General features: G+C 41.7%; 1 protein-coding gene across 5 annotated transcripts in view; it reads right to left on the bottom strand.

The window, feature by feature from the left end:
* Positions 1 to 14,305, bottom strand: part of LOC119486432 (transcription factor SOX-6-like) — a 131,693-nt gene that overhangs the window by 115,021 nt on the left and 2,367 nt on the right. The gene's annotated exons all lie outside the window — the stretch shown is intronic.

The following is a 14,305-nucleotide window of genomic DNA, read 5'->3' as shown; positions in this document are numbered from 1 at the left end:
CTCTCGAGGGCAACTCATCCTCCTATTAGCACTGAGCTATTATTTTACTGCATTACACACTTCCATCTATCTCTTCAATCACTCTGACTGATAGATTATCAAAACTGAGACTTCTGAGGTTTCACACTATATCTAATGTTTTTGCACTTTGATCAGAGTTGGCAGATATCAAGCCTATTACTACAAAAAAAAAATGTTTATTTCGTTCTCATTTGCTTTGCCAAATATGTTTTGGAGGAAATGTAACTGCTGTCTTGATTACATTCACTGGCAATGCTTTTATCAATCCCGACTGAGTGACATCCCAAAGGCCAGGGTATGTTTGAAACACAGACAATGTGCAGTCCGACCACGTTTAAAGGCAAAGAAGTTGTTTCTATTTTTTCCTAAACGGCCACACTCAAAAGTTGGGGCAAAGAGTATGACATCATAGAGACGGGCCAGATGCAATTATCAGTCAAATGGGAGAACTCTTTAGGACAGTCTTAGGATGGCAACCTCCGGTTCTGAGAAGGGAAGCCAATGCAGAAGTGCCTTAAACTTAAATTCTTTCTAACAGCCAGCAGGGGGCGACTCCTCTGGTTGCAAAAAGAAGTCTGATTGTATAGAAGTCTATGAGAAGATGAGCCTACTTCTCACTTGATTTATTCCCTCAGTAAACATTGTAAACATGAGTTTATGGTCTCAATCGCTAGTTTCAAGTCTTCTTCAATACAGCATGATGTTCATTTAGTAAATTACGGTCCCATTTAGAGTCAAACAGACCATAAAGCAGGGGATGCTTTAGGGCGTGGCTACCTTGTGATTGGCAGGTCGCTACCACAGCGTTGTCCGGCCTGAGTGTTGTCTGTGTTTTAGTCTTACAACTTAAACCCTTTCACACCCTTTTTGTTTTCAGTTCATGAAAGTTAATTGTAACATTTTGGTCGCCTAAAAGTGTACCTATAGCTCCACCATCTCGTATCACTTCTGGTTGCAAAAAACCTAGATGGTGACGGCCAAAAACCAAGATGATGATGACTAAAATGCCGAACTTGAGGCTTCAAAACGGCAGTCCACAAACCAATGGGTGATGTCACGGTGACTACGTCCACTTATATGCAGTTTATGGCTGCACTCCAGGGACAGTAGTTGTGTGAAGAATGAAAAAAGAGCAGCTTGAGAGAGCTTGAGAAAGAAGTTAAAACATGCCTCCTTCCCTCACCTGGTCTAACTCAGTAAGAAGTGGGAGTGACTGTCAGATGCAGCCCCCCAATTCTGATGTCAGAGAGGTGAAAACTGTTTGATAATCCAACAAGCATACTGGGTTTGAGACCTCTGTATACTGGACAGAGGTGGAAGGGTTTCTGATTGGTTGGGTGTACATACAGCACAGAACTTTGATCCCATGTGTGGTTGGCTTTAGGCTGATAAAACACTTGCTTAAGGTGGGGGAAAGATAATGTTTCAATATAAATGTTTTGTGGTTATGTTGATAAAAAAAAAAAAAAAAAGGACAGGGTTGCAGATATGCATGTGGGTGGGCAAACTGCTACTCAGAACGAGGGAAGGGGATGTTTGCATGAGTGAAAAGCCTTTGTGTTCCCTTCACAAAAGACCTAGGTGAACATTAGAGAGGCTTAAGTGACAACATGTATTCTCTCCCAAGTCGCTGTTAACATGAAATATTGCTAAAGTAAAGGGCAGAGGGGAGGGAGAGGGTTGGTAGGGGCAAGCGCCAGCACATACGTCTAAACCTCGCCCCTCTGCTCACTACTCTTAGGAGATTACATTATGGCGCTCGCCATTGTCCCGCTTCTTCAAGACAAAGCCTGTTCCACTGTGCAAACAGCGCGCCTTGGAAAGATTGTAAAAACAAGAGGTGAATGTCAAAGGCATGAAGTGAATAGGATCTCTCCCTTCTTTTGTCAGGCTGGTAAGGTATGCACAAACACATCGCTGCGTGACAGAGAAGAAAGGAGGGCCTTGTGAGGGAAGGAGCCGGAAAAAGTTGGAGCGTCTTCGCATGAAAAGGCCAATACCGTGAGAAGTCGCCTGCCTGACTCCTGGGTCTATAGAAAAACCCCTCCACAAGTATTTGGATGAAAGACCCCCAAAACACACAGAGGGCATTACGCTAAAGACAAAACACAAGGCCTGGAATGATGACCTATGGCTGCGGAGAGAAAAGTTTTTTTTGGAATATATAAGGTCGCAAAACGTTTTTTCTTTCTAGTGAGAAAAAAAAAAAATCGATAGTGCAAAATAACATATTCATCAAGAAAGTAAATTTCCTTCATTTACTGCAAAGTGATATCAGATGTATGAAGACCGGCCAACCACTGCTGAGCTTCCACTGTCCCAGCCTGAAGTCAACCTTGTCACGACCCAAACAAGGCTTTAACTGTCAGGGGCAATAATGAGGCCGACCTCGGCTCCCTCTAATTTACAAGGCCAGCGCCAGCCTGTAATTAATTGCTGCGTGCATAAATGTAAATGAGTCCACTGGGGAAGCAGAGGGAGGGGGAAAAAAAAGAAAACGGCTGTCAGGCCAATATTCCAGCAGGGAGCAATCTGCGAGAGAGGGAAATGATTTAGAGGACAGCGCACAAATCTGCTGCTCCGTAAAACACGGAGAGGCTGAATGTTGAGGGGAGGCTCGTCGAGATGGAGGAGGTGGTCGTCAGAAAAAAAAAACAGTGGTGGCAATAAATATCAAATGTTTTATTTCAATCTTCTCCTCCCACATATGTCTCCAATTTGTATTCATAAGAGAAATCAAACATAGAGTTTATCTGATCTGCCAGACCCAAAGTCCTCCACCCGACACTGCTCTTACTTGCTGCACTGAGGTGGCATGTTTTTATAAAGAATTAATATACATATTTCATTTTAAAAGCATGAAACGTTTACAGAGGAGGAAGACTTTTTCCTTTACTTAATTTTTCCACATTTTTTTATATATATATAAGTGCATTTTTGTTGCTCTGTCCAAGGCTGAAACAGACTCAGTCTGAGTGAGTGATTACATGGCTAACAGTTATTGATCTGATATCTACTACGCTGCATTATGCTACTCACACTCTGGAGCTGTTTATCATGAAAGGTCATTATTTTTAAGCTTAAATAATGTTGTTGGAGTATGTATAATATTTTAAAGAGGACCTGTTATGCTCATTTTCAGGTGCATACTTGTATTTTGGGTTTCTATGAGAACATGCTTACATGCTTTAATGTTAAAGCTGCAGCATCTCTTTTCCCCCTCTGTCTGAAACGCTCTATTTGAGCTCAGTCTGCTCTGATTGGTCAGCTGGCCCACTCTGTTGTGATTGATCAATCGAACCAAACTTTTCGGACTCCCCTCCAGCTCCGCTCTAAACTAGCTTTGTTTGAGAGCGTGCCGAACTAGCCGCTAGGCAGGTATTATGCAAATGTGTTACTTGGTGACATCACCTGGTTACGGAAGAAAAGGCGGGAATTCAAGCAAGGTGTTTCAGGCAGTTCAGGAGCAGAGTGTAACTCTCTTTGGCGTGGACTTTGGGCGTTGTAACTTTGCGGAACTACAACACACACTAAAGGAAAGGGAAAAGGCACAAAGCGTAATAGCAACACTGACACGTTTACACACATCTGCAGCCGGACATGTACCAGAACGACCCTGAAACAACTCTACAGGTGGGACCAGGCAGATTTTAATTAGTCGAATGACAAGAAAGTTTCGTGGGTAACGACTCAATTTGTATAAATCAAGCAAGTCTCTTAAGACATCATTCCTTTAAGTGTTTGGGTTATGTCAGATTGGTCGGATGTTAAGTTCTCTTCTACACACCATGACTCCCTCCATCATCACCATCATTATCTTGTACCTTATCCTCCACCAGCTTAAGTCACGGAGCTGCACGATGACAAAGAGCACATGAAATCAAAGAGAGGCAGGCAGCAGAAATATGTGATCACTTATGGCAGCTACAATAGCAGCTCTCATTCATAAAAGTCCTGCACAAAAGCCCGCCGCTTAACTCCCTTTTGTGTGCACCACGAACAAACAGGCACAGGAAACCATTGTCCATTGAAACCTGCACAAATGTGAGGGAAACACACGTGAAATCCACAATGTGTGAGTCAAAGTAGTGACACTTTAAGACACACACACACGGCGGGCCCCGTAGCAGCCACAATAGCGTCTTTATGACATAAGCTCCTTTTCACTACAGTGCTTTACAAAGGCAAATGAGATTTTTCCTATAGCAGGCCTCCAGCAATAACAATTGACATCACAGGCCGGCCTACGTATGTTTCCCATATTAAACAGGGAGACACAGTGTAAGCTCCTTGAGAATGAGACTAAACAGCTTGCTGAGGCAGCGATTTTCCCTCCTGCAACAGCGGGCCCTCCTACAGGGAACCGTCGACTGGAGGGAGTGTGGCAAAGGGCCATTTTATTCGGTTACACACAGGCTGCGAGCCAAGACAAATTAACTACCTCTAACAATACAGTAGTACCGATTGACCCGATTGGTTGTTTCCAATGTAGTCTGAACGGTAAAACAAAGTTGGCTCCCAAAACATTACATTAGACACACGGAAGAGCCCAACAGGTGGGTCCCACGCACAGTGCTGCCACCGTTAAGTGTATCTCGCCTATTCTTGTGTGTGAAACCTTCTGGCACAAATGTCAGCAGGCCACGATGCCGCCGTCCGTCCTACCATCTAAAGTGTGTTGGATTACGTGGCGGAAACCTGAGGTCTGAGCCCAGTCAGCTCGATACCCGAGCCAGCGCCACTCCTCTGCACACCCCGTCATCACTGAACACCACACTCCACACGTCTGCTAATCCAACAGCGTGTACAGAACATAGCATACCATATGAAAAATAGACATGAGCCAGGAGCGTGTCAGGAGCCTGTCATTTATGAATACGTTCCCAGGCGCTATATAGCCCTGGGAACTCCATGACACAAGGAATGAACTTGATGTGTGTATCTCATGGAGACTTTCAGAGCTGCCCGTCAAGCGGTGCGTTTCTATTCTGAGCCACACAGTCGGTCCCCGGCTCGTTCTCTATTTTTTTGTTTTTTTCACTGTTGCTTCTATCTCTCCACCGCGAGCCAAAACACTCACCACCATCTCATGATGACAACGGCTCGATTAAAGACTTCGTTACGGCCTGGAAACCATGGCAACGCCCTGCGTAGACAAGCTGGACGGCGACCAATTGGATCTGGGCTTCGGTGGGTGGGACCACGCTATCTTGGCCCTCGCTACTCGACCACAGGGTCATTTCTAAGGCCTCGCGCCCCTGAACCCCCCGCTGCCACGCCCCATTACTCCAAACCACTACGAGTGGTGAAGCGAAGGTTAGCCAGCCTGCTTTTAGAGGAGGGTGACACTTCTGGAGAGGGGAGGAGCAGAATCCAACTGTAAAAACAATGTAAACATGAGCTCAGAGCACACGCATGCCAGGCCTCTTTGCAGTTGTTTTAACTCTAAAGCGATTGTTATTCTATTTCACTTTGTTTTGCCAGGTCAGAACAATGTGAGAACAATGTGAGAACAATGTGAGAACAACGCCATGGACTCGGTTCTTCACCAAATAACCAAAAGATTCCCCAAAAGGCGAGTCCAGGAAAATTGCAGTGCACGTTGTTAAGAGTAAAAACTCTGAACAGCACAGAAGTTAATTTATGTGTAGAGTAGAGATGAATTGATCATGCTTTGAGATTACTGGAGTCACATTTCAGGTTTAAAGCTAGGTTTGGTAATGTTCTTCAAAACATTGCATTACAAACTGGATGCATGAAGATGAGTCTAATGATGAGACACTATTAAGTTGTAGGGCTGCACGATATATCGTTTCAGCATCGACATTGCGATGTGTGCATGCACAATAGTCACGTCGCAGGACGTGCGATGTCAGTAAATTAACTCAAACACTTTTGAAAAAAAAACTTTTTTGCTGCTTCATACAAAAGGAAAACTTGTACGGTTCTCATTTTCCATGACTAATCCAGTGTTTCCCATTAATTATTCCCATTAATTACCTACAGTCTAAGTAGGCCAGTCGCAGTTTCATAATGAACCACATGGGTCCACGTCTGACAGGTGGATTCAACTCGGTGGGCAGAGACGACCGCTCGGTGTGGGAGGATCCCCGGCGAGTGCGACTTGGAAAGGCCTGGTGTGAAAGTGACTGAGAGCTTTACTGCACCCCTCACACGGACCTCGTCACGTCCCGGGGCCGTGGTCGGCATCCCACCAACCCCGTCTTGAAACACAGGCCCCGTCTCGTTTACCATGCTTTGTGGGTGTGACTTTTGTTGCTGTCATCACCATTCATATCCATACAACCAATGTGTTTATGATTAAATTGTTTACTAGAGCTCTAAATTGTTTATAGATCTTGCCTTTTAATTTTGCTCTCAAAATCCACCAGACTGATGCATTTAACTACGACAACTACTACAACAGTCAGGGTGAAAATTCCTGTATTTTTCATATCGCAATATAGATTGCAGAAATCCTTTTTTTTTTCAATATTGTGCAGCCCTACTGAGTTGCATTATGGGAAATGTAGGTTTGAGCATTTTTGGAGCTTGACCCAAACTAGGGAACTCAACGTTAGGCTATCTGAGTTTCGGTTTTGGACAATTTGTTTTGTAATATGTCCCTCACAAGAACACTAAATTGCTGGCGTGCCCCTTTAAATGGTATTTTGGCAAGTTTTTTTCCCACTATGCTTGCATTCTTACAATTAAACAAAACATGATATTTGTCTCCCAGACAACTGTCATTGTGAAAGTTACACACTCTCTTTTTCTTATCCAGGCTTTTATTTCTTCCAAATACTTCAAATTACTTTTGAATTAATCTAACCTCGTTTACACAATGCACCGATATCAGGTTGTTTATTGAATAAAATGAGTCATGAAAGCAAAGTAAATCCCTCCTTTGTAAATTTGGAGCTAAGAAAGCCAGCTTCGTGTGAGTGTATACTGTCTGCTGGGTTTCTATGTGTCATGAAATGTGTGTGTTTGTATAGCATGCATGGGAACAGCACAGGTGGCCTTTTCCTCACCACAAACAACATTTTTTTTTTCTTTTCCATCCTTGGACAGACAAACTTATGGTGGAAGTTCAAAATAAAACTGCAGGTTTGCACTAGTGTGGCACCTGAGAGCAATCGTGCAACATTAACAAGAGACTCCGAATAATATCTTTTGTTTGTTTTAAGCTGCAGGGTTTGGCAGAGGGGTGGGGTTTGTCTGTCATGATAAGGAAAAGTCATCTTGGCTGTCAATAAGACAAAAGATGAGTGAAAGTATCTTCAAACACTTTAATCTGATTGTCAAAACTCCAAGGCATTTACATGGACTTATAGATCAAACCCCACCCATCTGGTCAAACAAACCAGGAGATATTTGCTAATGACACCCACTGCCCATATTGACTCCCTGTTCCTGTTCTTCTCATTGAAGATAGGAGTCATCTTAGAGCATTTACTTAGAATATTACTGAGGAGAAAATAGTAATAAAACCTTTCTGTAGAGTGAAGAACAATACATCTCCGTCTGAAGAAAGAAAAACAGGGAGGAAAAAGACTGAAAGTCTACAAGCTCCTGGACGTGCGGACATGCTGGCATGTGATTTCCCTTCTCTGTAAAATCATCAGGAGCAGTGTAATTGCCAAAGCATCTGCTGCTGCTGCTGCTGCAGCAATCCAAGGCCACAGCTATACTGACTGACAGATAAAGAGCCACTTGAGCACCGGAGTCAGTCACCTGGTCACCCTGTAGTCTTGTTTGAAACAGTCTGCAATCTGATTGGCTGAAACGAAGAGTCCGACCACAACACTTCAATCTGGCAATTTATGTCCACGAATTAGGTGGACATTTTTTCCAGGACTCCTTTTTTTTAAACATTTAGTTTTGGCTGCTGTTGCTGGCGAAGCTTAGAGACGCCTGTCAAGTGCAACTGAGAAAAAACAGTCTGAATTATGTCTTTTTATGATGATTCGGCCTCCTGAAAGCGAAACAATAAAGTTACAATGATGGGATTTCCATGACCGAGCAGCAATGAATAATAACCTGTGATGACTATTCTATTTTCATTCAACATCAGAGAATCTAAAGAGTTGTGTTTCTTTATCAATAATCAGACAAAGGTCAACATTCAGTATTCAGTACTTTCTATCTTCATTTTATGTTTAATTTAAACACAAAACCGTCATCAGCTTTGTGAATCAAATACTCCACAACTGTTGTCTGTGTGGTAGATTTCATGAAATGGATCTTTGTTTGACCTTTTCTCCATTTTAGTCTCTGCACTTTCTGATCTCAGTTTCACAAAGCATCTTAACTCCTTATTCCACGACTAGCCAAAAGAAAGATTTTTTTTCAGGGCTGTCAAAGTTCACACGATAATAAGGCGTTAATGCAAATTTATTTTAACGCCACTAATTTCTTTAACACATACCACATTCCGGAGATTGTACCGGGCTTTTTTACAGCTAGAGTGAAGACACTGACATCATATGAAACTAGAAAAAACCTAAGGAATCCATTGGTACCAACCATGTCATACTAGCTTGAGGTTAAATAACGCTCCAAATTTACGCTAAATTTTGGTGAGGAAAAACTGTCATGGCCATTTTCAAAGGGATCCCTTGACCTCTGACCTCAAGATATGTGAATGTAAATGGGTTCTATGGGTACCCACGAGTCTCCCCTTTACAGACATGCCCACTTTATGATAATCACATGCAGTTTGGGGCAAGTCATAGTCAAGTCAGCACACTGACACACTGACAGCTGTTGTTGCCTGTTGGGCTGCAGTTTGTCATGTTATGATTTGAGCATATTTTTTATGCTAAATGCAGTACCTGTGAGGGTTTCTGGACAATATTTGACATTGTTTTGTGTTGTTAATTGATTTCCAATAATAAATATATATATACATTTGCATAAAGCAGCATATTTGTCCACTCACATGTTGACAAGAGTATTAGATACTTGACAAATCTCCCTTTAAGGTACATTTTGAACAGATAAAAAGTGTGCGATTAATTTGTGATTAATTGAGATAAAATATTTTAAGCGATTGACAACCCTAATTTTTTTTATAGTATAATTTTGGAAAACTAATTTAAATCCATATGCTTCCCTCCCTTTTTGTGTCCTATTTGAAAAGGGCAACAGCATCGGTGGGACAGGTCAATGTGCTCCTCAGATCAGCAGAGTTGGATCGATGTAAAGTGCTTCAAACACTGAAAGCAGTCAATGTGACTATATGCAATATACTGTAAAGTCATTTAGTTTTTCTTTATCAAAACGACTTCCTTTCAGGAGAACAGACCTTGACCTGACTTCCCAAAAGGGCTTCAGCATTAGAGAAAAATTCCTCCCTTGCAGTACCTTGTACTGAATGTACATACTGTATATGATGAGTTAGAGTGTTCAGCGCATTCCAGGAATTATTTCATTTCAATACAGTTCCTACATTTACAAAACTGACGCTCAACAACCCAGAAAGAGACGGCGGGCGGCCCTTTGTGATGTGCTGCTGCAGAGTGTCATGGTGAGTTTTTCCACTTGAGAAAAAGCGAGAGAGCAGAGAGAGAGAACGATGCTGCGGTTCGCCAAGTTGTTCACAAAACAAGCAGGGAAAAAAAAAAAAAAAACGACACTCATCGCCGATAATCACAATCTAAGAAGAAAAAGTTAAAGTGGCTTCAGTTTAGTGTGGATTTAAGCCACCCCTTGTTATTTTCTCTCCAGGCAGGAGGCCAGGTTTTGTGACTGTGTTAACAACTGCGGCACTCATTTGTCAAAGGCTCTTGTGTAAACCATACATTTATAAATCTTACTCAATCCTTTTGCAGGTACATAATAGCCATTGTTGTTGCAGCCGTCAGACAGAGGTGACACACACCCTGATGCCTGAAGAAATAAAGAGTCGGAGAGAGAGAAAAGAGCCGAGGAGGAGGAGGATAAACTTCATGAACCTGAGCTGCTCTGTCTATCAGGACGGCCCCAAAAAAAAATACGACAAGGACACGCCACGGTGCTGAACAAAGATGTAAAGACTGTATGTAAAAATGTGATATAAAGAGGAAGGAAGTGAGCGTATGTAGAGGGAATGCTGTTGTCAGTAGGAGCTGGTGTGTCAGGTAAGCTCTTATTCTTGAGTTTTGAAATTGGATGGTGGGGAGCAGGTGCTGGAGGATCAGCGGCAGAAAAGGAAAGGTTAGCCCGACCATTGAGAGAGAGGAGAGAGGAGAGAGGAGAATGGACGCGGCCCCTCGTTATTCTCCGCTCGGTGGTGGGGGGAAGCTGTTTCCAAGGTTATGTGGTGGTGGAGAACAGAGGAGTGATCCACGGAGAAGTACGCCCACCCAGCAGGGCACACACACACACACACACACACACACACACAGAGTAAAGAATATACATACATACATAGAGGCAGAGAGCACCCAGTATAGACACACATGTCAAGGGCACATCACAAAACACACAGAGAAATGCTTTTGTATTATACACACCTCTGTGTGCAGAAGGACATGCATGTACACACACACACACACACACACACACACGTAACACACATGCATGTAAAAACACACTGATGTCACATGAGCACACACAGAGGAACATGTGTCAGATTTGTTTACAATCACAAAAGATAGAAAAATACATAAACATAAGCACACTAATACAACCACACACACACACACACACACACACACACACACACACACGCATACTGTATGTGCACACACACCTAAGCTTGCATTGTGGTTGAGAAACTTCTGGGCATCTGCCAGCGTGCTTCAAGTGCTCATTCTCCGGGACCTCAACCTTTCTTTTTCAGCAGCAGCAACACTGCAATTTGGGTGTGCCGTCGGGCCAGAGATAAGTATAGGCTGACTAATATGCACTTAGGACCCAGGGAGAAATACTTAGGGCTTAAATGTTTAATTTGTGTTTGTACAACACATGTCCAATTTGGGGGCTGGTGTCTTTTTCAAAGAGCCCGACAACAAATAATTAGGACTCTCTGGATCGGCCACAGGCTTCAAATGGTGGAGCGAGGGTTTTTTCCGATGAAGGTGAATATGACATCTTCAAAAAAAAACAACATGTGGAAGCACTTAAATGTGCAACGCCGTGGTCAGATGGGAGACAGGCGTTCAGGGTAAATAAAATAACAGTAACAGTAACAACATGAGGATGTTTCCTTTAATTTTGCACATCAGGGTGTCGTGTGGATGTCTGATCAATTCAAACTCACAACAGTCAAAATCTCAAAATTCAGAGCACTCCTCAGCCTCAATCTCTCCCTTCATCTCACTCTCTCTTTCTCTCTCAGCCGTCAAATCTCTTAATCTTTATCTCTCCAAACCGCTCGTACCCTCTCTCTCTCTCCACCACTTAAGAGTCCCTCTGGGGCCACACCAGAGGAAAAGGCCTCTCAGAGTCCACCAAATATGTGTGACATATCAGAATAACGTGTGAGCAATGGGTAGAGATTTCTAAGTATGACAATTAGAATCCAAAGTTGGCCTTGAAATGCATTAATAGCAGCGTGCACATTTGTAGGGATTAACATTGGAGGCAAAAAGAAATAGATATTTCCAGAGTGGGATTTTTAATAAATGTTTTGTAGTGATTTTTTAATAAGAAGTTAAACTTGTGCTGAAGCTGGGAAATATCATAAGTGTGGGTGAGTGTGTGTGAGAGATGAAATCAGAAAATGTAATTATCAAATAAGAAAATTAAATAAAGGCCCAAAAATGAAGATGCATTTTATTTTTAACCAAATTATTATTATTATTATTATCATTTTTAAACACAAAATGTAACCTGAGAAATGAAAATGTTTTACCAAGAGAAATAATTTTAATTTTTATAAAATTATTTTTATTTATTTTAAATCACAAGTGGAGATTAATTCAAATGTGTCACTGCAGAGATGAGGAGCATTTTACGCACGGTCCATAATAGTGATTTCATGCTGCTGACAGGATCCTAATGGACCACACAGTGACCGGCCGCCTGTTGTCAGCGAGGAGCCCCTCAGAAGGAAAAAAAAGAAAAAGAAAAAAGAAAAGAGCTGCAGGTCTCCCTCAGACAGCAGAGAGAGGCGACCATGCAGTCCGGGACAATGTGCTGAATTGGCAGCCTATATATAAGTCTGCCATTTGGACGCTCTAATGCCACTTTACCTTATGAGGGAACTTCAACCCAGCAGCACCTGCTCAAAACAAAATGCCATAGGAGATCAACTTCAACGACCCCCCCTTTGCTCGGATTGTTTTTCAGACAGACACTCTCACTTACAAGAGAGAGAGAGAGAGAGTTGGGTGGTGGTGGTCTATAAATTGTTCTGCCAGAGTCCAAACAATTAAACAACTTGTCACTATATGGTGGGCGAAAGAGGAAAAAGTACCAAGTAATAATAGATTTTAACAGGTCAAAGATAAGCACTGTTCATAGTAGATTTGTGTAGCTATATATAGAGCCTATATTGAATACCCTTTTCCTGCCTTTTAGTAAGAGATGTTGTGAATGAGGATATAGAGTGATTTAATATGACATTTGACACTAGTCACAATAGTGATTTACTGCTTGGGCAGGCCGGTGTGGGCACGTCCAAACTGGCAACCCGGAGGATCTGTCAAGCAATTATATAACTCTGAATAGAGGAGTGATTTGATGTGCAAACAAAAAAAAATGTGGATGCGTAAAGCAATTAAAAGCTGCATGCTGGGGAAATTGCGCTAAACTCCAAACGTGATTATTTATTTATTTATTTATTTTATTATTTTATTCAAAAGGGACCATGTATAGTTTAAAACATAAATGTCACTATTTGATGCACCACATTACCAGATTATAGCTTTAAACTAATTCACATCTGTAGTGCCCTTGGCAGGTCAAAACAAAGAAACATACTACAGTCATATAAGAAAGAACATACAAAACGCACAATAGCACATCACAAAGTATGCTTGTCAAGTAAAAGCAAGTCATGAAGACCATTGAAATAAAGATCAGTGAGTACAGAGCTGAGCAGCTTTCAGCAGACGTTTTAAGTTGGTTTTGAAAATGCTGATAGAGCTGCAGCTCCTCACATCGTCAGGTGGGTGTTCCACTGATTTGTGGCCTTAACAGAAAAAGCTGATTGCCCAAATGCCCAAATTAAGATATAACAGCTTTCACAAATCAAAAGGGACAATTGTGCGTTTCCTCTTCAGCTGTTTTCAGACTCCTTTTTTTTGTCATGCATGCACTGTTAAGAATATCCCAGTAAAATAACGGTAAAGAACTGGCAGCAGGGTTGCCTTTATGTTACTATAAAATTAACATTATTATACTGTCGCTGAAATTTACAGTTTTGTACTGTTAATGAAAAATACTGTTTTGTTTTTTTTTATTATTAATTTCACAGTATTTTACAGTTAATTTACTGTTTAAAGATACATTAAATAGCTGTTTTTCACCTTTCTTTTACATTATCTTACTGATTTGTTTTAATGCACTATTTAGGTTGTATTCTTTACATACATTTTAATAAACATTATTTTTTGCCTAGATGAATAGACTTAGTAGGTTACAGACATAGGAATAGAAAATGTATGTCTCTAGCTGGCTACAGAATGCAAACCAGAACAACATGTGAGTGTAGAACAATAAAGCTAATTCACTGATTTTACAATCATGTACAATGTACAAGCCTCACATGTGCAGATCAGGTCCCAGAATTAAAAAAATACTGCATGAAACTGTTACTGATGATACTTTAGACAGTTGATCAGCAGTAAAGTGATGTTTTTTAAGAATGCATTAGTTAAAAAACGGCCTATGAGCGTAATTTAACAGGTTTTCTTTTGTATTAACAGTAAAGCACTGTTTTTAGCAATAACAGGTTAATACTGTTGAAATCCAGCTGTAAATTAACAACAATTGTCTATAGCATGTGAGATCTCCCCTCCGAGGTGACGCTCTGTTTCTCTAAAAAAGCTCCTTATCTGCAGGCGAGCAGCAGCTTATCTCAGAGGTGTAGTGTGCTTCTAAATGTGGGGAACACCCTGAAGAGAGTCTATCGGTCTCTTCCAGATCCTTGTCCTCCTGTAAACCCGGTCACAACATCACATCCTCACCGTGAACCCTTTCAGATAGACCCCTCTGATTGTCCCCCATGCAGCTTTCAGTTCAGGCTCCTCATTCCGGGACAAATAAAAGAAGTGTCCCTGCGTGCATGGCTCAAGTTCACACTGCCACTATTAACTTCCATCCATAAGCAGAGCTGCCACTGTCACTCTAT

This window comes from Sebastes umbrosus, chromosome 4, assembly GCF_015220745.1.
Source record: "Sebastes umbrosus isolate fSebUmb1 chromosome 4, fSebUmb1.pri, whole genome shotgun sequence".
Taxonomy (NCBI): Eukaryota; Metazoa; Chordata; class Actinopteri; order Perciformes; family Sebastidae; genus Sebastes; species Sebastes umbrosus.
The sequence above is the reverse complement of the archived record's forward strand: the minus strand, read 5'-3'. Positions and strand labels throughout refer to the sequence as shown.